General features: G+C 43.2%; 1 pseudogene; it reads right to left on the bottom strand.

The window, feature by feature from the left end:
* Positions 1–1144: 1144 nt before the first annotated feature.
* Positions 1145–7035, bottom strand: LOC102523547 (annotated as a pseudogene).
* Positions 7036–7883: the final 848 nt, after the last annotated feature.

Raw genomic sequence — 7883 nt, 5'->3', positions numbered from 1 at the left:
CTCGGCAAGGAGCTCACCTCTCCAAGGATGTGCACAGAAATGGTTTGTTCTTGGCAGGGAGGCTAACGTGCTTGGGCCAGTTCCTTGCGGGGTGAAGCTGCCTGCAAGCAAGAGGAGAAGAGGATCCCCCTGGCAGGGCCAGACCCACTGATGGTGACCTTTGAAGCCACTGCTGAATCATGGCAGGCAGCCCCTCGGGAAGGGGAAGGGGCACCTAGTGTGGGGCAGATCAGGAAGCCAGGAAACCAGGGGATGGAAAGCCTCCCATGATCCCACCGGGGCAGCTGAAGATGTAGATGTGATGCTCTGAGGCTATCGAGTGAGGAAGATGGCTGGGCACGTGTAGGCTCCAGGTTGGCGGTGTCCCAGGAGGCTGGCTCCTTACAGGGCCCCCAGACAAAAAGCCATCGTGAGCCCCTGCTTGGGCCTGTGGTGGCCTGGGCACCTGGCAGGGACTCCCATGTGCCCTGCTCGGGAACGGGGCACTCTGTGTGTGCACAGAAAGCAGGTGCGGCAGCGTGACCTGAGGCCAGCCCCAGCCCAGCCACAGCGTGCTCGCAGCAGGCTGGCTCCACCCTCCCCCAGGACCTTCCCGTGGACCGATGTTTATTCCCCCTTTGATTTTGGGAGGAGGTGCGAAGGCAAAGGGGGAATTTCATACAAACCTTTCTCTCACAAGCAAGCTTTGAAAAAACAGTCTTACAAGAGCATGAGGAGGAAAAAACAACACACATTTTTTTCTGACACGCAGAGAGCGAGCCAGGCAGGCAGACGCTCACCCACACCCAGGCTACATGGCCCCTTGCAGCCGCCCATCGACCTGGCCTCCCTGCTGGTCTCACAGCCCCAGGGTGGGTGGCGGTGTGGGAACAGGCAGGCCGCTCTGCACCGGCACCCTGGACCCAAAGTGGCTGCACGGATTTCTTCTTGGTAGTCTCAGCAGCATCCCTCCGGTTCCGCATTCACGCGTGCACACCGAGTTTACTCAGAACTAGTCCGCTCTGTGTCCTCCTCTTCTTCCAGGATCAGGGGTCAGAGCCAGGGGTCCGCGCGATGTGGTCTGCAATCCAGAGGAACCCCCTGCCCTCCCCCCCAAAGTCAAGCCTTCTGTCTTTTGTTAATTTTTCCTCTTGCTGACACCTGTTCAGGACGGGCCGAAGGGATAAGGCCCGTGGAGCCCCTCGCTGCAAGTCACCACTGGTAAGTCGTTTGCGTGACTGCCGGGGGACAGATTCACAGAGACCTGTGGGTCTGTTCTCGTCTTGCTCGGTCTGGTGAGGAGCAGGAGCCCATGTGTTTTTGCTGATCAGGTGGAACCCGGAACCTCGAGGGTCTTTTAAGTTGTTTTCATCTGATGGTCGGTTCTTTTGGGGAGAGGCCCTCGGGTTGACGCTTCCTTCTACCTTGCGGTGTGGCTGTGTGTTGAACTCCGTTTCAGGATACGACAGCCGCTCTGTTACCCCTAGAAGTCCGCCCACCTCCACGCTGAGGATGACCCAGATGACATCCCCCTATCCGCCACTGTCCCAGATACACTCCTGCTCTGCTGGGGCTGCCGTCTGGACGCTGCCGTCCGCAGTCTCTCTGGGCACCATCACCACTTCACGTGTCCAAACTGGTCTCCCCCGACGTATTTAAGACAAACCCCTGGAGGCCAGGCCTCTGCCCCAGAATTCTGGACCCGCCACGTATTATAAACTGAGCATCAGGAGGTACTGACTCTCCTTCCCCTATGGTGGCATCTTCAACAAGGGATGTAGAGGGCACACAGATGTTTGGGCTCTCGAAGTCCTGACAGGCCCCGACTGCTGCTTGTGGGTTCCAGTCGGTCACGTCCAGGAAGAAGGACTCGGAGATGAGCACGTCCTTGTCGGTGGTGCCCAGGCAGCTGAACTTCTGCATCAGCTCGGGGTCCAACTGGCGCCGCGACCCCGCTCCTCTGGGGTAGGCCCCGGGCCTCTCACAGCCTCACTGGGGAAAGCTCACCCAGACACTCACTCACGCTCGTGTTTCCCCCCTCCAGTCCCCCCAACCCCACCCTCCCCCACCCTCCCATACCCTCCCATCCTCCCACCTCTCGCCGCCACCGCCTCCCGCTTCTCCACCGCCTCGCCTCTTCGCCGTCTGTTTGAAATTGCTACTTTTTGGTTCAGTGTTCACTTGATTGCTAGAAACGTGACTTGCACTTAAAACTAACGCCTTGTGATGTTTACTAAGATTTCAGCATCACTGGTTAGTTACATCAAGGGAGACGTTCATCCGGAGAAACTGAAAGCAAAAGCAATCTTGAATGTGTTTTCTGACACGTCCCCAAAGTATTGTAAGTAAGAATCCTAAAAAGTGTACTGTGTGCATAATGAATTAACTTGTTGAATGCCATTCTTTCTGTACTTGATAATGTCCTCTATGTTACGAAGCTTTGTAGATGTAACAACCTGAGAGAAAAAGTATAATTAAACACTTGAAAGTTTGTCTATTAGTTTCCAGATTAAATAAAATCAACCACTGTAGGAATGCAAAGTTAACTTGAAAGCTATACCAATGTTCTTTGTGCAATTATATGCATAAATTAATATATATATATATATATATATATATATATATATTATGTATATATGTGAGATAGATACATAAAACTTAAAAAACCCAACACACTATTATGGGTATTTTTCCATTATTTATACATCTAATTTATATTCTTTAAGAGTTGCCTGATAAAAATATTTTAGCCATCTAGTGACCAATTAATGACTTCTTGGTGTTTTCCAACCTCACACTATTATAAATATCTTTGATATGAACAATTCAGTTTATGTGTCTTTAAATTATATTAATTTTTCAGGACAAATTATTGACTGAAATTGTAAACGCAAAGGTGATACATATGGTTTAGCACTATTTTATAATTACTAGGCAATATGATTTCTAAGGGCTAATTTAATTTTTAAAGGGAACAAAACTTTATTAAAAATTATATTTTTCTGTACCATCTCATTATTGTAATACAGAATGAGAGCAGATCATTTTAAATATTTTTTTTTAAATCACAATGAAACGCTCACAGAATAAGGTGCATATATTTGGAAAGTGATTATGCTTTAGTATCAGCAGGACTTTCTGACTTGGGTGAAGTTGGAAACGCAAAAGAAGGAAGCCAGGATGATTGTCAGGTGCTCGTTCTGGCAGGAGGTGAAAGGGTAAGTAAATCGTGTTGACTTGGTTTTATTTTAGGAAGCACGAAAGAAACAGGAGCAGTTCAAATGTAAATATGTTGCACTGAGAGAAACAACATAGGAGCAGAGAAGCGCCTTACTGGCAGTTGGTGAGGAAAAGGGATGCTCACATTTGGAGAGAGTTACCAACTAGAGACAGAGTTAAGGGGGTGAGCATCTTTTCCGTAGCTGAAGTCCCTCCTGTATATTTGTAAGAGTAAAACGAATTGCATTGTTGCAACAGCTGTACTAAATAACAAAAATCTGTTCTCCTTTCACGAAGAATAGCAATATTATGTCAGCTGTGTCTCTGTGGCTTTTATTAAAGAAAGAAATAAACTTAGCTTTGTATTCGGGGGAAAAATACAGGGGCAAATTGAAGCCCAGGGGCAAATTAGATTGCTCAGGAATAAGTGTACAATGAGAAGAGGTCTGAGATCCAAATCCCCCAATAAAGGTGCATCCATTTAAAGACAAGATCATGGCAGAAAACAGGAGAGGAAGCAGAAAAATTGAGCCAATCCAAAAAATGATGGAACTATTTTAAGTCACACACCACAGGAAAAGCAGTATTAGAACTAAAATCAGCTGGATGTCTGTGGATTATGAGAAAGGAAATCAGATTGCAGACGACCGAAGAATAAACAAAAGGAAAGTAAGTGGAGACAAGCAGAGACCAGGCTCTCCTGGAGCAGAGGAGAAATGCTTACAAGAAAATACGGCCCAAAGAGTACTTGTTTATTTTCAGAATAGTGATAATTAAATAAGTTTAAAAGCTGATGAAAAGGAGCCAGGAGAAAGGGAAACGAGAAGTTTCCAAAGGAAAGTGGGCTAATTCAAAGGAAGTATAAGGGGTAGACAGACTTGACTTTTCCGAATGAATGTCTCAACTGGATGGAAAGGCAATCAAGAATGTCTGGGATGCAGACACAATTTAGGGGGTGATGTATCTCAATTTGAAGGCAATTGTCTCTCAGGACCTTGCAAAATTGAATATGCCTTTGTAGAATATCCCCTTGTGGGATACACCTTCCTATCTCTCATTGACCCCAACAAATTTCAATTCCAAGGTTTAAAACAGTAAAGAATCGAGCCAGAGCTCTGCCAGATGTCTCCTTATTGCAAGGAGAGCAAATTCCATAATCTGGGCAATTTCAGAAAACAAACAGCAGTCAGTCTTTATTATTTTGAAAAAAACATTTGTAAACAAATCTTTCCAACTAGGTCAATAATGTTACCAGAAAGGCTATTATGGTATTTAGAAATAGATCTATTATTTATCTGATTATATATATGTGTGTGTATTTTTTCTTTGTCTTGCAAGTATATTTGCTTAGGAACCAACATTTGTTTCTTAAAGCATTTCTCTGCCCCTGCCCTGTCAGTTTCCGTTTGAAAGCACAATGCTCTGTCCAAACAGCACAATTAGCTTCCCATGGAAGAATGAATATACAGATAGGCGTGGACAGACGATTCATAACAATGGAACTCTATTCACAACTTCTGCAACAATCAGCCAAAAGAAGGCAGAATTTGGTAAATGAATGCCAACTTCCTTATTTTGCACTCCTATTTTCAGCTCAAGAGCAATCAGAGAATGCCAAATATGGTCTCCAAACCAGTAACATATGATGCTCCATTTCTGCTTTGCTTACCTCTAGCTTCCCCAAGCCAGCAATCTCCAGTCTTAGCATCCTTGAACCCTTCCTTTTTTTTTTTTTTTTTTGACTTATAAAACTGTACCACTTCCCTATATGACTTTGAATCTTTGCCAAACACAAATGATAGTGGTTTATTCCTATAAATAGCCTCTGCTTTTTTTCCTAATTTGAGTGGTTTTTGTTTATTCCTACACCATTAACCGACTGAGTTAGAAGATGAAGACTTAGACTCCGGTGAAGGAAGCTCAGAGGTTCAAATTAAAACATAACTGCTCTGCTTCATTAAAAGAGCAAATGACAACCTTGTTCCATGAGATCACATTTTGCACCTTTAAATTTACAAGGGCATTGCCACCACATGGCTTGCACTTTGCAAAACGGCTTTACATGGTAACAAACTCTCATCGTCTATATTTAACTATTTCAAATTCAGGCTCACTGGAATTTATTCAATACATATATTACATATCATGTGTAAACAGTATGTTTGGGATGAAAACTTCCTTGTTTTATAATTTAAAGTGTCTAGGGCAATGCTTTGCAAATTTGAATGTGCCTGTGAGTCACCAGGGGATCATGTTAGATGCAAACGAACTCCTGAGGTATGCTGGAGCTTGGGATAGCAAAGACGTAGGGTGTTAAGGTTGCTTGTACAGATACCTGCTTACAGACAAAGTGAACAGACAAGAATGAAAAAAAAAAAAAAACTGGTCAGCACATTTAGTTTGATAAATACCCTCTCTTGAAAGCCAGGAAGAAACTGAGTCAGTTGAATGTTGTGATGAGCTTAGTATCTGTCAAGTCAGAGTCCCCACAAGACTGCCTTCATGCTGACACCGGCTTCAAGTGAAGAGAGGAGGCTTAGAAGAAAAAGAATGCCCCAGGAATATGAAAGCAGACCCACGTGCCCTGTGAAAGGCGGTCTCACACCCCGTTCCTGGCGGCACGTGGAGGAGGTGATGGCCTCCGTGAGGCGAACAGCCAGAATTTAGGAGAAACTTTATCAGAGGTTCCTCATTCACCCTTGTGCTTCAGTAATCTCCTTCGGGGATGACAAACCACACCACACCTAGTGGCTTTAAACAACAACATTTGTTTAGCGACAGACTACTAACACAGGATGAGTGTCTTGTCGTCTATTTTATTGGGAGCCATTAATATGCATCTTGGAAAGAAAGCTCGTTGACTTTCAGGGACCATGTAGACCTGGACACGGTGGTGTCAGCTCTCTGTGGGGACAAGGTGCACAGCGGATTACATGATCAGGTGGCCTTATTTTCCTGGCACCGCATGAGATTCCTGGATTCCTGTGCTGCCCTGGAGAGAAGAACCCCTACCAAAAAAAAAAAAAAAGAAAAGAAAAAAGGAGAGAAAGGAGAAGAAAGAAAAGGAATAAGAAAGGCTGAGATTAAAATTTTTAACTGAATGGTAACTATGACTTAGTAACACAATACAATGACGTGACAGCTCTTGCTGTTACAAACAGGATTTCCCAGCACTTGGCTTTTGGTCTCATATACGTGTGAGTATCATTTGCTTTTTTCAGTCAGCTTAGTAATGTTGTAGTAATACTGCCATTTTCTTATATTACTGCAGGAAAAGCATAGGACAACCATCACCATAATGCAGTGGGGGTGGGGGGTAAAGGCGAATGCCTTTCTGGCTCTGTGACAAATTCCTGATCTGCCTTTACTCATTTCATCCTCTTAGCATTCTGTACAGAAACGTTATCTTTGTTTTTTAAAGATGAAACCAAGCTTTGAAGAAGATTCTTAGGGCCATTCTCAGAGTCCATTCTCATGACCATCACACTTCATGGCTACATAAATAAATTAAAGTAGCATTTTGTCATCATAATGATTCAACCTAGAGAAGATTTAATGCACCAATCAGGAGTCTTACTAGGAGCTGGAATCTCGCTCAGAGTAAAAACCTTACGTCAAAAACGAATTTTAGTTTTGCTCTCATTTATTTAATGTATTCCCCACTTGGGAAATTTCTCAGTCTTGGTTTACTAATCATACATCTAAACCATGAACTTCACCCTTCCAGTAATAGAGTTCAAGGGTTTTCCTCTGTTGCTGGTTTTTGTTTTCATTGGCACTATTGTGCCACATCATGGTAATATGAAACTTCAAGTGCTTAGTGTTAAAAATCGCCATGTGTATAATTACCTTGTAACAGATGTTTTAACCTATAGAACATCAAATGACGTCTACATATTTCCCTCATTATGTGCTCTCCTGAAGCTAAACATAAAAAGAGAAGCCATCAAATTAAGATTCATCTGCCGTGCCAATAAGTTTGGGTGAACTTTTCTTTTTCAAGGGTTCTCAAATACCCCTCGGGTCCCTGCTGGTCAGCAAGGAATCTTCTTTACTCACTTGTAAGTTGGACCCTGTACGTTAGGTACCAAGCCAGCTTTCCCAAGAGATCTTTGAAAACACTGGTTTCATAAAGTCAACTTTAATTCCTTAAAAGTGGCGAGTCATACCTGACTAAACAAACATTATTCTCAAACATAACATTCTGGGCAAGGTCTTGATTGTATAATCAATTTTCCAACTGCTAAAAAGAAGGATAACTTCTTACTGAAGTTGCAACTTCTTAATGCAAATCATTGTACTGCCATGCAAAGTCAGAAGATTGAATACAAGTTTCTGAATTGTGGGGTGTCCATGTTTGGGGGGAAGAGTCAGTAAAAATAATATTATACCATTTAAAAATTTTCCTTACAGTTTACAAAAGCAGATTCTACCAAATTGCTGTGAATCTGTAAATGACTGACTTAAAATGACTGTGGCTAAGTTATAACGGGTAATTTTCAAATGTGAGGATTCTTATGAGCGTTCATAACAAGAATAATGCAACTGACAAGGAAATGGTTGTTTCTGGGACATGCAAAACTGATAATAAAGTTAATCAAAAGGAAAAGTTTTAGACAGAATGTCTATAAGCACACTGATTAAGCATATTTTCAAAAAAGACAGTGGATGACATATCCTATATA

This window comes from Camelus ferus, chromosome 31 (assembly GCF_009834535.1).
Source record: "Camelus ferus isolate YT-003-E chromosome 31, BCGSAC_Cfer_1.0, whole genome shotgun sequence".
Lineage (NCBI taxonomy): Eukaryota > Metazoa > Chordata > Mammalia > Artiodactyla > Camelidae > Camelus > Camelus ferus.
This window is presented reverse-complemented; position numbering and strand designations above follow the sequence as displayed.